A 14303-nucleotide genomic window follows, 5' to 3' on the forward strand; every position below is an offset into this window, starting at 1 on the left:
GTCAACTGGCTGTTGTGCAGCCACCATGGGACCCACAGAGAATATATCGAGTCTCCTGTGGGTCATGTCACAGGTAATGGGCGGTGAAGGACGTTTGAGGCTTCCACACACCTGCTTAGGAAACTGCCCTGACCAAGGCTCTGAACCACACTTGTTGACCGATGAAAGCACTATCTGAGAGCTCCCCTGAGGGGAGTGATGAAGCGGGACCCCTAGAAGGGGTCTTAGTTTCTGGAACTGAAGTATCAAGAAGAGCAGATCACTGAACTGTTGATTTCTTAGCAGCAGGAAGTTTCGGAATCTTGAAGTCATGAAGACTGTCCTTTTCCTCCTTCCTCGGCGGTCGCACTGTAATGCGACGGCAAACAGTGAAGAGGAAGCTTGTCCTCCCTTGGTGAGAGAGCTGTAGCTCTAGGTGACAAAGACCTGGAAAGTAGCTTACCTTGATGGTCTGAGGCATGAAGATCTGCGGTACAGTGCTCGCGCGCATTTACCTGGTAAGGTAGATCCTGCTGTACAATGGGAGATCTCCTAGACGAGTAATATCCCCTATGAACAGTGTTGGTTCGTATTTAATGACAGAACAAAAGAGGCTTAAGGACAAGCAAAAGCCTTTTACCGCTGACATCGAACCAAGTTTTTCCTCCCTGGGGTATACCGAAAACTCCGCTATTGTTGAAATAGTGGCACTGAGAAGAGAAATACCCTGTCCACGATACCAACCATAGAAGACGGACCACTTTGCCTGATATACTAAGGCAGACAACTCCCTGAGGTATCCTGCCATTCTCTTTACAGTACAACTAGTCTTAAAAAACCTGTCTTTGCAAGGAGTTGTTAGATAACCTTCCGGTGTGAAGACGAAGCAATGCAATCGGTATATGGAAGATCTCCCCGTTTGGTTGTGAGTAGATCACGAAGTGGAGGAAGCTCTCTTGGTGCCTTCTGTGAGCAGACGCCAAAGGTCCGGGAACCATTCTCCATGTTGCCACAACGGGGCTACTGTACTAGGGTCACTGAGAGATCTTGCAGTTTCGAAGCCTCCTTACCATATAGAATGGGGGGCAGAACGCGCAGACAGGTCAATTGTTAGAGAGCACTACAAAGTCAAAACTTTGTTGGCCAACAGTTATTTCAAAGACCATTTGGAGCCTACTATCGGAATCCTCCTGCTCAGATTGTTCGCCAACACCTCCTTCTAGACTGGGATGAAATACGCTTATAGCACTACTAAGTTGTATTCCGTCCATCTAAGGACTCCAACAGCTTGTTGAATTGTTTTAGGGTGACAAAGGGTGCCCTTATTTCTGTGTGTGATACTGCCACATACATCCATGTGATAAATGTAACGGAGGGTGACAATTTAAACCAGTAGGTTCTTTAAAATGTTATTTTGATAATAAAATAAATTTTTGAATATACTTACCCGGTGATTATATAAGCTGCAGCTCTGCTGCTGCTCGACAGAAAACTCTACGGAAAAAATCCGCCAGCGATCGCTATGCAGGTAGGGGGTGTACTTCAACAGCGCCATCTGTCGTGCAGGTACTCAGTACTCATTGTAAACAAAGAACTCAATTTTCTCCTCGGTCCACTGCGTCTCTATTGGGGAGGAAGGGAGGGTCCTTTAATATATAATCACCGGGTAAGTATATTCAAAAATTTATTTTATTATCAAAATAACATTTTTCAATATTTAACTTAGCCGGTGATTATATAAGCTGATTCACACCCAGGGGGGTGGGTAGAGACCAGCAATAAATGTTTACATTATTATGAGCTAAGGATTTTTTATTTCATTTTAGAAGTTATCAAAATAACAAACATAAAATAAATAAGTACCTGGTAAGGAAGTCGACTTGAACAATTACTCTGCCTTTTTAAGTACGTCTTCCTTACGGAGCCTCGCGATCCTCTTAGGATGCTGAGCGACCCCTAGGATCTGAAGTAAGAAGGGTTGCAACCCATACCACAGGACCTCATCAAAACCTCTAATCTAGGCGCTTCTCAAGAAAAGAATTTGACCACCCGCCAAATCAACCAGGATGCGAAAGGCTTCTTAGCCTTCCGGACAACCCAAAAACAACAATAAAAACATTTCAAGAGAAAGATTAAAAAGGTTATGGAATTAGGGGATTGTAGTGGTTGAGCCCTCACCCACTACTGCACTCGCTGCTACGAATGGTCCCAGGGTGTAGCAGTTCTCGTAAAGAGACTGGACATCTTTAAGATAAAAAGACGCGAACACTGACTTGCTTCTCCAATAGGTTGCGTCCATTATACTTCGCAGAGATCTATTTTGTTTAAAGGCCACTGAAGTTGCGACAGCTCTAACTTCATGTGTCCTTACCTTCAGCAAAGCTTGGTCTTCCTCACTCAGATGGGAATGAGCTTCTCGTATTAACAGTCTGATAAAATAGGATAAAGCATTCTTTGACATAGGCAAAGATGGTTTCTTAACTGAACACCATAAAGCTTCTGACTGTCCTCGTAAAGGTTTAGTTCGTCTTAAATAGAACTTAAGAGCTCTCACAGGGCATAAAACTCTTTCTAGTTCATTTCCAACCATATTTGATAGGCTTGGAATATCGAACGATTTCGGCCAAGGACGAGAAGGTAGCTCGTTTTTGGCTAGAAAACCAAGTTGTAAAGAACATGTAGCCGTTTCAGATGAAAATCCGATGTTCCTGCTGAAGGCGTGAATCTCACTGACTCTTTTAGCTGTGGCTAAGCAAACCAGGAAAAGAGTCTTTAAAGTGAGATCTTTAAAGGAGGCTGATTGTAGCGGCTCGAACCTTTCTGACATGAGGAATCTTAGTACCACGTCTAAATTCCAACCAGGTGTAGCCAAACGACGCTCCTTCGTGGTCTCAAAAGACTTAAGGAGGTCCTGTAGATCTTTGTTGTTGGAAAGATCTAAGCCTCTGTGACGGAAGACTGATGCCAACATGCTTCTGTAACCCTTGATAGTGGGAGCTGAAAGAGATCTTTCTTTCCTCAGGTATAAAAGGAAGTCAGCTATTTGAGTTACAGAGGTACTGGTCGAGGATACGGATACTGACTTGCACCAGTTTCGGAAGACTTCCCACTTCGATTGGTAGACTCTAAGGGTGGATGTCCTCCTTGCTCTAGCAATCGCCCTGGCTGCCTCCTTCGAAAAGCCTCTAGCTCTCGAGAGTCTTTCGATAGTCTGAAGGCAGTCAGACGAAGAGCGTGGAGGCCTTGGTGTACCTTCTTTACGTGTGGCTGACGTAGAAGGTCCACCCTTAGAGGAAGAGTTCTGGGAACGTCCACTAGCCATCGAAGTACCTCGGTGAACCATTCTCTCGCGGGCCAGAGGGGAGCAACTAACGTCAACCTTGTCCCTTCGTGAGAGGCGAACTTCTGCAGTACCTTGTTGACAATCTTGAACTGGGGGAATGCATATAGGTCTAGATGTGACCAATCTAGGAGAAAGGCATCTATATGAACTGCTGCTGGGTCCGGGATTGGTGAGCAATATATTGGGAGCCTCTTGGTCATCGAGGTTGCGAAGAGATCTATGGTAGGCTGGCCCCATGTGGCCCACAGTCTCTTGCACACATCCTTGTGTAGGGTCCATTCTGTTGGAATGATTTGTCCCTTCCGACTGAGGCAATCTGCCATGACATTCAAGTTGCCTTGGATGAACCTCGTTACTAGTGAAATGTTTAGATCTTTTGACCAGGTGAGGAGGTCCCTTGCGATCTCGTACAACGTCATAGAGTGGGTCCCTCCTTGCTTGGAGATGTACGCCAAAGCCGTGGTGTTGTCCGAGTTCACCTCCACCACTTTGCCTTGAAGGAGAGACTTGAAGCTTTTCAAGGCCAGATGAACTGCCAGTAGCTCCTTGCAGTTGATATGCATTGTCCTTTGACTCGAGTTCCAAGTTCCTGAGCATTCCCGACCGTCTAATGTCGCGCCCCAGCCCGTGTCCGATGCGTCCGAGAAGAGAACGTGGTTGGGAGTCTGAACAGCCAGGGGCAGACCCTCTCTGAGGCTGATACTGTCCTTCCACCAAGTCAGGGAAGACTTCATCTTCTCGGAAATGGGGATCGAGACCGCTTCTAGCGTCTTGTCCTTTTTCCAGTAAACAGCTAGGTGAAATTGAAGAGGACGGAGGTGTAGTCTTCCTAACGATACGAACTGTTCCAGGGATGATAGTGTCCCTATCAGACTCATCCACTGCCTGACTGAACATCGTTCCTTCTTCAGCATGTTCTGGATGCATAACTGGGCTTGACTTGTTCTGGGGGCTGACGGAAAAGCCCGAAAAGCTAGACTGTGAATCTCCATCCCTAAATACACAATAGTTTGGGATGGGACCACTTGAGACTTTTCCATATTGACCAGGAGACCCAATTCCTTGGTCAGATCTAGAGTCCACTTTAGATCCTTCAGACAGCGACGACTGGAAGAAGCTCTTAGAAGCCAGTCGTCCAAATAGAGGGAGGCTCTGATGTCCGCTAAATGAAGGAATTTGGCTACATTCCTCATCAGCCTCGTAAACACAAGAGGAGCTGTGCTTAGGCCAAAGCACAGGGCTTGAAACTGGTAGACAACCTTTTCGTAAACAAATCTCAGAAAAGGTTGGGAGTCTGGGTGGATGGGGACGTGAAAGTATGCGTCCCTTAGGTCTAAAGAGACCATCCAGTCTTCCCTTCTGACCGCTGCTAGAACGGACTTTGTGGTCTCCATGGAGAACGTCTGCTTCGTGACAAAGACATTCAGCGCACTGACGTCTAGCACCGGCCTCCACCCTCCTGTCTTCTTTGCCACTAAGAAGAGACGGTTGTAGAAGCCCGGGGTTTGATGGTCCAGGACTTTGACTACCGCTCCCTTTTCTAGTAAGAGAGACACCTCCTGTTTCAATGCTCGTCTCTTGTCTTCCTCTCTGTACCTGGGAGAGAGATCGATGGGAGACGTTGCTAGAGGGGGTTTTCGTACAAACGGGATCTTGTACCCCTCTCTGAGCAACTTCACAGATTGTGCATCTGCGCCTCTCTTCTCCCAGGTCTGCCAGAAGTTCTTGAGTCTGGCTCCCACTGCTGTCTGAAGAAGCTGGCAGCCAGACTCTGCCTTTAAAGGACTTGGTTCCTTTCTTCTTCCCACGTCTCCCTTCGGCACGAGCACCTCCTCTGCTGGAGGCTCTGCCACGAAAGGGCGGAATAAATCGGGACGCTGGAGTGTCCATCCTTGGTCTAGCCGACAAGGTAGGCAAAGGGGTGGCTTTGCGGGCAGAGGACGCAACCAGGTCATGGGTGTCCTTCTGTATCAAAGAAGCAGCAATCTCCTTAATCAAGTCCTCTGGAAAAAGGCACTTAGAGAGAGGAGCAAACAGAAGTTCTGATCTTTGACACGGTGTCACTCCAGCTGACAGGAAAGAGCAAAGGTTCTCACGCTTCTTGAGGACTCCGGATACGAACGATGCAGCAAGCTCACTAGATCCGTCACGTATGGCCTTGTCCATGCAGGACATGATGAGCAAGGAAGATTCCTTCTCAGTCGAGGAGATCTTCCTGCTCAAAGCTCCCAGACACCAGTCTAAAAAGTTGAAGACCTCGAAGGCTCTAAATAACCCTTTCAACAGATGGTCTAGGTCCGAAGGTGACCAGCAAATCTTAGAGCGTCTCATGGCTAGCCTGCGGGGAGAGTCTACAAGACTTGAGAAGTCGCCCTGGGCAGAGGCAGGAACTCCCAAGCCGAGAACTTCTCCCGTGGCATACCAGACGCTCGATCTGGAAGAGAGTCTAGCAGGGGGAAACGTAAAGGCTGTCTTCCCTAGACTCTTTTTGGACTGCATCCATTCTCCTATAACTCGTAAAGCTCTCTTGGACGAGCGTGCGAGGACGAGTCTAGTAAAGGCAGGCGAGGATAACTGCGTACCTAAAGCAAACTCTGATGGAGGAGAGCGCGGAGCCACAGACACAAACTGGTCCGGAAACATCTCTTTGAACAGAGCAAGAACTTTTCTAAAGTCCAAAGAGGGTTGCGTGGACTTGGGCTCGTCAAGGTCCGAATGTGGTTCATCAACGTGTGCCGCATCGTCATCATCAGAGAGTCCATCATCCGAGTATTGAGGAGGAAGCGGCAATGGAGTAGGTATCGGCTGGTTAGCTGAGTCCGGTCGCACGGGTGCACGCGTGACTGAACCGGACGCAACGTCATGGAACTGTTGCCCAGTCTGTGAGCTGGCAACAACCATAGCGGCGCGGGGACGCACAGCGTCTACTCCAGACTGTCTAGTCTGATGTGGGAGAGCAGTGGCAACCACACTGGGTTGCGGAGGTTGACGCACCGCGTCAAAACAAAACAACTCTGACGGTTGTTGTACCTTGCGAACGTCAACGGAAGGTTCCGTGCGTCGCTGAACGTCAACATGCGGCTGGCAGGGCACACTGGAACGCATGGGTGGCGGGACTCTCTCAGCTGGAGTGCGCAAGAAGGTCGCCTCAGCGTCCACAGGACGCACAACCGAGTCTGTGGTTGGTTGTAGGCAAGAGGCTGGTGCAGCAGCAACCTTCTCCGCACGAAAGTCCTGCATCAGAGACGTTAATTGGTACTGCATGGTCTGCAGCAAAGACCACTTAGGGTCTGCAGGAGCAGGTGCGGCGACAGACGGTGTAACTGCCTGAGGCGGTACCGCTTTGCCTCTCTTAGGAGGTGAGCAGTCGTCGGAAGACTGCAGCGAGTCCGAACTGACCCAGTGGCTACAACTGGGCCGTTGGACTTGCGCGGAAGGGACCGACTTGCGCTTAAGAGGTCGTGAGACCTTGGTCCATGGTTTCTTACGAGAAACCTCTTCCGCAGACGAGGAATAAATGGGCTCTCTCGTCTTAGTGTGGGTGGGGCGATCTTGGGTAGATACGCCCGAAACCACGGAGGGAACGTCTGTTCGCTGATTAAAGCCTCTCGAACCCATTGGTCGTACGACATTGCTTCTCCCCTGGACTTGGGAGCTTGCAAGAGGTCCCGGACTAGGAGGACGACAGGCACGAACAGACGAACCCTCAAGCGCAACACTATCCACAACACTATCACTCACTTTACCACTTCCCACTGCACTTTTACACTTCAGCTCCTTGACGTCCGCCATGAGCTGGTTACGGTCACTAGCCAGAGACTCAACTCTCTCACCCAGAGCTTGGATGGCACGCATCATGTCAGCCATCGAAGGTTCCTGAGTGCCAGAAGGGGGATTAGGAGCAACCACTACAGGGGAAGGAATAGGTTGTGGGGCATGAGGAGAGGAAAAATCAACAGAACGAGAAGAACTTCTCCTGACTCTATCTCTCTCTAGCCTACGTGTATATTTTTGGAATTCGATAAAATCGAATTCCGAAAGCCCAACGCATTCCTCACATCGATCTTCCAATTGACAGGTTTTATCCCGACAATTGGAACAAACGGTGTGAGGATCGATAGAGGCCTTCGGAAGACGCCTTGAACAGTCCCTAGCATTACACTTCCTGAATTTTGGGACTTGAGAAGGGTCAGCCATTTTGAATTGGTCAAAGGGGAATTCAAAAACTATCCAAAGTCATCAACAAATAATCCGATATCAAAAAAAAAAGAATGCAAGGATTTATTGAAGAGAAAGCCTGCACAGCGAAAGCTTAAAACTAGAATAGTGTACTTCACCAAATAGTTGTGAAAACAAATCCAGTTAGCAACAGCGAATTAGTAGGTCTTGCCGGTAGCACGACAGAGAGAAAATTGAGTTCTTTGTTTACAATGAGTACTGAGTACCTGCACGACAGATGGCGCTGTTGAAGTACACCCCCTACCTGCATAGCGATCGCTGGCGGATTTTTTCCGTAGAGTTTTCTGTCAAGCAGCAGCAGAGCTGCAGCTTATATAATCACCGGCTAAGTTAAATATTGAAAAATCCCGTATAATAGAGACAAACGGACATAAATGTGACAAGCAGTGGGGAGCAGGCCCATACTTGTCGATACAGTGACCACTGAACAATGACTGACTATTATATGCACATGGCGGAAAGAAAAGCAGTGTTGACACATCTAATTACATTGTTGCCACGATGCATAATGAAAAAGTGGTCTTACAGTATATGTAATGGGAAAAGATAAATGGAAATAAATATCATTCTTCTACGAAATAATAATAAAGCAAATGTAATGTTCATAACTGTACGTAATGTAAATAATATATGGCATAATATTAGATATCTATACACCTCCCTCCCCCTTTACGCTCGTAGCAGTGTCTCGAGCGGAACAGTAATTTCTCTGAGCTAGTCGAGGTGAATGACGAGGGATATTGGAGGGTTCGGATGATGGCTCTCTTTCCTGGCCAGAACAAGGGGACACAGGGTCTTGGGGAGAGGTGTCATCACTTATATTAGCCACTGGGCGTAAATGTCGTCGGTTTCGAAACCATACACGACCACTTGGAAGGCGTACTTCATACCTTCTGGCCATTCCTCGGCCCATCACGGTACCAATCTTGTCCCATCGAAGCGTCGTTGCATCCTGTATCCTCACTCGTTGGCCGATGGTGAGCTTGGGTAGATGGCGGGCATGAGAGTTGTAAAGGCTCACAGCCTGGTCGGTTTGGGCAGCAGTGCGGCGGTCGTAATCTTCGGTCTTGGTTTGCCACTCCTCTTTGAATGATCTGGGGTGGGCTGGAACACAAGTGCGGAGAGGATGGCCATAGAGAATCTGCGCAGGGGAGCGTCCAGCAGGGTTCGGTGTATTCCGAAGCTCCATCAGTCCTCTATCAAAGGCTTCACAATCTATGTTCCCGGATGGGGCGGTCTTGAGGATGAGGTGTTTCACAGCTTTCACGGCAGCTTCTGCGTGTCCATTAGACTGAGGGTAATGTGGAGATGTGATGATGTGATGAACTCCCCAGCGGTCAGCAAATTGCTTGAAGTCGTGGCTGGAAAATGGGGGTCCTCCATCAGTTCGTAAGCGGAGTGGAACACCAACCTCGCGGAAGAAAACACAGAACATTCTTGTAACTCTGGCTGTAGTTGTGTCACGTCCACAGGGAACAACCACAGGCCAGCCTGAAAGTCTATCTGCAATAACAAGGAAGGATTTCCCCGCTACGTGGAAGAAGTCAGCCGACACGCTTTCAGAGGGCCGGGATGGGTGGTCGTCACACATGTAAGGTTCCTGTTGCTGACTAGGGAGAAGCTGTTGGCAGGCCTCACAGCTTTCTACTTTACTCTTAATATCTGCATTGATGCCTGGCCAGAATACTGTCTGCATTGCACGACGTCGAGTAGCTTCAATCCCTCGGTGGCTGTCGTGGAGTCGATCCAAGGTGCGTCGACGGAGGGCTGCAGGGATGACGATCCGGGGTCCGTACAATACCAACTCTCCATCCGCGTAAAGGTTGTCCCGCAACTTCCAATACGGGAGGGCGGAAGCATGGAGATCATAGCGGTTGGTGGGAAAGCCATTGGATACGTAGTGAACGAGACGACTGTAATCTTGATCCTGAGATGCGGCCATGCGGATTTCTTGTAGAGACTTATCCTCTTCGATGATGGGTCCTGTTGCCTGGTCGTCAGTAGAAGTGGCGGTGCTGGCAACGATACGCCTGACATGTGCAGTCGAAGTAGTGCATTCTTCTTCATCTTCAGGTGTGGGGCGACTGGTTGGGGAGCGAGACAGGGCGTCTGGTATGCAAAGTTGTTTCCCTGCGCGCCATACTGTAGTGAAGATGTAGGGGGCCACTTTCATCTTGAGACGTTGAAGGCGTGGATTCTCAATAGCATCCAGAGTGTAGTGATTGAGAATCGGTATCAAGGGACGATGATCAGTCATTAAGGTGAAATGCTGAAGTCCGGACAAGTAGAGGCGGCACTTAGCTATAACCAAAGTGACTGCAAGTAGCTCCAGCTCTATGGTGGCGTAACGAGTCTCAGTATCCGTAAGGAAATGAGAGCCACACTGGACGAGACGCATCTGACCTCGGCCGTTATCTTGAAGTAGGGCATAACCGAGACCATATAGGCGTGAGGCATCTGTTTGAAGAACTACAGGCGAGGCAGGATTGAAGGGCGCTAGGACAGGAGGTGAAGTCAGAGCTGTCTTGACTTTCTTAAATGCTCGCTCATGGTCAGGCGTCCAGACGAATGAGCGTTTGGGGCTCATAAGTGAGCGTAGGGGCTGTGCTGCTGCTGCGATGTCCGGAGTGAAGTCGGCAAGTTGATTGACAAGACCCATAAACGACCTGACATCTGTCACGTTAGATGGTGTAGGAAAGTCCCGTATAGCTGATACCTTGTCAGGGTCTGCTGCAATACCATCGGATGATAAGACATAACCGCAAAAGTTAACTTTAGGGGCGGCTACAGTGAACTTGTCCTTGTTGAGGGTTATGCCATATTGACGGCATCTGGTCAGCATCTGGTGCACGTGTTGTAGGTGGGAAGGGAGATCCTCGTCGGAAAGGAGGATATCATCTACAACTTTCACACAGTTGGGAACACCTTGTAGTGCCATATCTCCACGGAGGCAGCATGCATCACCTGTTGCTGAAAATCCCATTGGCCCACGACAGTGCTGGAATCTTCCGTACGGAGTTATAAATGTAGTCAGGTGGCGGTCCTCTTCTGCCAACTCCATTTGCCAATAGCCATGCAGGGCATCCGCTGTGGTGAAGTACTTCGCAGTAGGAGAGATATTGCGGACAGCATCATGGGGCGTTGGTGATGGGTGTGTAGGGCGGGCTACTTGAGAATTTAGATGGGTGTGATCCACAGTGATGCGCACACCTTTGTCCTTGGGTACCAAGACCATGGGATGGCACCATTCAGAGGGTTCGTCGCCTGCTGGTCTGATGATTCCTTGTTGCACCAAGGAGTCAAGTTCTTCTTTCACTTGATCTCTGAGAGCAAACGGAATGGGCCTGGGCGTATGGACAGCGAAGGGTGTAGCGCCAGGTTTCAGGTGAATCCTCATTGGAGAGCCTGTCATTTTCTTTAGTGGCTGGGTTTGTAGATCCTTCTTGGATATGAGGACGTCGCTGAAGTGCCGAAGAAAATAGTCCTTAATAGCTGCAGGTGACATCATGGCGGAGGCAGGAAACTGAGCGCATCTGTTGACATGTGTTACCTTGAGGATAGGCTTCGGGAAGTCCGGTGACACTATGGCAAGTTCTCGGCAATGTTCACGAGAGAGGAGGGGAGTCTGGATATCCTCATGAACATGTATGGTTGCTGAGCAAGACTTGTTGCCAAGACGAAGTTTTGCCTGAAAATATCCTACAGCCGGTGTCATGGGGGATCCATCTGCTGTCACAACCTCTGTCATGGGTGGAGGTTCAAGGCTTGTCCGAGGTATGCAGAGTGCATCCAAATGTATGGTGCCAATCACTGTGATGTCTGCTCCTGTATCGGGGATTAGCTGGATATGTGATGATATATCGCCAAATGACAGAGAGACAGTGACTGGTGTGGGGGACTCACTACCCGAGTTATCACCCACGAAACGGCAGCTGGTGTTTGACTTAGTAGTAGGAGGTGAAGCTGTATATCCAGTCTGACTTTTCTTGGTAGACATGCACATCTTCTGAAAATGTCCCTGTTTCTTGCAGTTATTGCACTGAGCTTCCTTAGCAGGGCATTTCTGAGTGCGGGGCCAATGACCTGTTCGTCCACAGTTATTGCACGATGCACCAGTGGCTGGGCATTGTCCAGAATCGTGTTTGCGAGAGCAATATTGATAAGGGTCACTGTTATGAGACTGGTGAGAGCGTTGATCAGGAGATCGATGAGAAGTCCTCTTCTGTAGACGCTGGTTCTTCTTGTATGTAGATACTGCATTGACTTGGCTAGGGGAAGATGCAATGGCTGATGCAGTTGCACGTGTAGATTCGTAGGAGCGGCAGCATGTCACAAACTCTGCGAGGGTAGATGAGGGTTGGAGTGGGATAAGGCGTTGTATTAACTCTTCGTCTCTCACACCCATCAAAATTACCATCTGCAATTGCCGTTCAGTGCAAGAGGTGGGGTTGCCAGTGCATAAGTCCACTTCATCAGCGAGATCCTTGAGGCGTGCGTAGTAGTCTGCAAATGATTCTCCGACAGCTTGTTTACAGGACAACAATTCCCTGCGTCGTAAGGCTTCATTTCTAAGGCTACGAAAGTGCTTCTGCAGTGTATCCAACACCTCTGTAAGGGAAAGTGATGTGTTGGGAGGGACGCCCAGTGTATGCGTAAGCAGGCGCTGGACGTCCAGGGAGATGCAGGTTCTCAGGTGAATCAGCTGGGAAGTTTGATGTAATCTATCAAGTCCAACTAATGCTGCATAATCCTCAAAACGCAGTCTCCATTGGCGAAACGCTTGATATGTTGCATCTTGTTGCAAGAGAGGTGGGGGATGGACCGTAGGCTTGCTAGAAGTTGTAGGTGTATGCACTGAGAAGTCAGGGGGTGGGGGAACAGGTGTAACAGGAGGTGCAATTATGGGGTTAGGTTGCTGGGGTTGCGATGCCGCAATCTGTCCTGATAGCAAGGAGAAAAGGGACATGAACCGCTGGTTGTCTTCCTGTCTTGATTGTTCCATCTGTAGTCTGAAGGTCTGCTCCTCTTGTCGTCCCCGGTCTTGTTCTTGCAGGCTGGAAGTCTGTAGAAAATGGATGAGATGAAGTATATCATTATTGTGGTCTCCTAACCTATTGGGAGTCAGGGGAGGAGGGAGAGTGCTGGTATCTTCATCAGCAGTGGGGAGGTGCAAAGGTACTTCGTCCGTCGTCAGACCCTCCGTTTGATCCTCTGCCTGATCCTCCGTCTGACCCTCTGTCTGATCCATTAAATCAATTAGCTGTTCCTCTTGCTCAGCCATATTGAGTTTGGTGTCGTAAGAAAGCTTGAAATCTGTAGAGATCCAGAAAAATGTCCAAATCGCTGTATGTGAGCGAAAGAAATCACTTTGGAGAGTTAAAAATTACAATGTTTGTCAGTGAGCTTGTGAAATAAGCGGCAGTTGGGTGCGATGAGCGAGTGTGTTGCTATCCGAGGGGAGGCGGGTGGGGTGAGTGAGCGTGCCTCTGGGCGAGAGCCTCGGGCCCTCAGTCACCATCGATGCATGAAAGAGGAAGGACGTGTGGTGGGGCTGCTGAGAAAATGGCGCCAGAGTTCAAACATCATAAAAAAAATGTTGGCAAGGACACTAACATAATGCAACACAGCACTGTAACACACTGACACTCTAACCCTGCACTGCACAAACACTGTATCGTTCTTAAGAGACACTGTTGTTAAAATCTTGAGTCACTGTAAGGGATCCAATGTGCGAGACGAGAAGTAAACAGCAATGGCGGTCGTCCTCTCGGAATCCATAACGTCCGGTTACTCACTGCGCCATGTGTGTGATACTGCCACATACATCCATGTGATAAATGTAACGGAGGGTGACAATTTAAACCAGTAGGTTCTTTAAAATCCTGTATAATAGAGACAAACGGACATAAATGTGACAAGCAGCGGGGAGCAGGCCCATACTTGTCGATACAGTGACCACTGAACAATGACTGACTATTATATGCACATGGCGGAAAGAAAAGCAGTGTTGACACATCTAATTACATTGTTGCCACGATGCATAATGAAAAAGTGGTCTTACAGTATATGTAATGGGAAAAGATAAATGGAAATAAATATCATTCTTCTACGAAATAATAATAAAGGAAATGTAATGTTCATAACTGTACGTAATGTAAATAATATATGGCATAATATTAGATATCTATACAATTTCCAGAAGGTTTATGTGGTAATGTTGCACAAATCCAGACCAAAGTCCAGATGCTGTGAAGTGCAACAGGCGAACCCCTCAACCTTCTTTTCATGCGTCTATGAAGAGCAACAAAATCGGGAAAGGAAAGAGAACATCCATACCCCTCAGCAGGTTTGTGTTCAGCATCCACCACTCAGGTCTCTCTTCTGCTCTAGAACTACCAGCACCGAAGTGTTCGGTGGGTTGAGGTGCCGAGACCATAAGGCCTTCAGCTGACACTGTAGTGAACAAATGCATAAACGACTGTAGGGAACCAACTTCTCTAGCGATGTTGTGTCCCAGCAGCCTTTGCCTAAGGCCTGCTGGTAACCTGTTCAGCAAGAGAAAGGGTTGAACCTACTTCTCTGTCTCTTTATTCATTCCTTTGACAGGAAAACTTTGCCCAGTTTGGTCATGATTTTCATCCCTAGATATACCATCTCTTGAGAAGGTTGCAGGTGCGACTTCTCATAAGCCACCATGATCCACCGATCCTTGCAAAAGGCAAGAAGCATGTTTCGGTGGAGG

General features: G+C 48.5%; 1 protein-coding gene across 1 annotated transcript in view; it reads right to left on the bottom strand.

Moving 5' to 3' along the window:
- Arl2 (ADP ribosylation factor-like 2) overlaps positions 1 to 14303 on the bottom strand; it is a 93103-nt gene that overhangs the window by 56360 nt on the left and 22440 nt on the right. The window lies entirely within an intron of this gene.

Source organism: Palaemon carinicauda, chromosome 16 (assembly GCF_036898095.1).
Source record: "Palaemon carinicauda isolate YSFRI2023 chromosome 16, ASM3689809v2, whole genome shotgun sequence".
In the NCBI taxonomy this organism is placed as follows: domain Eukaryota; kingdom Metazoa; phylum Arthropoda; class Malacostraca; order Decapoda; family Palaemonidae; genus Palaemon; species Palaemon carinicauda.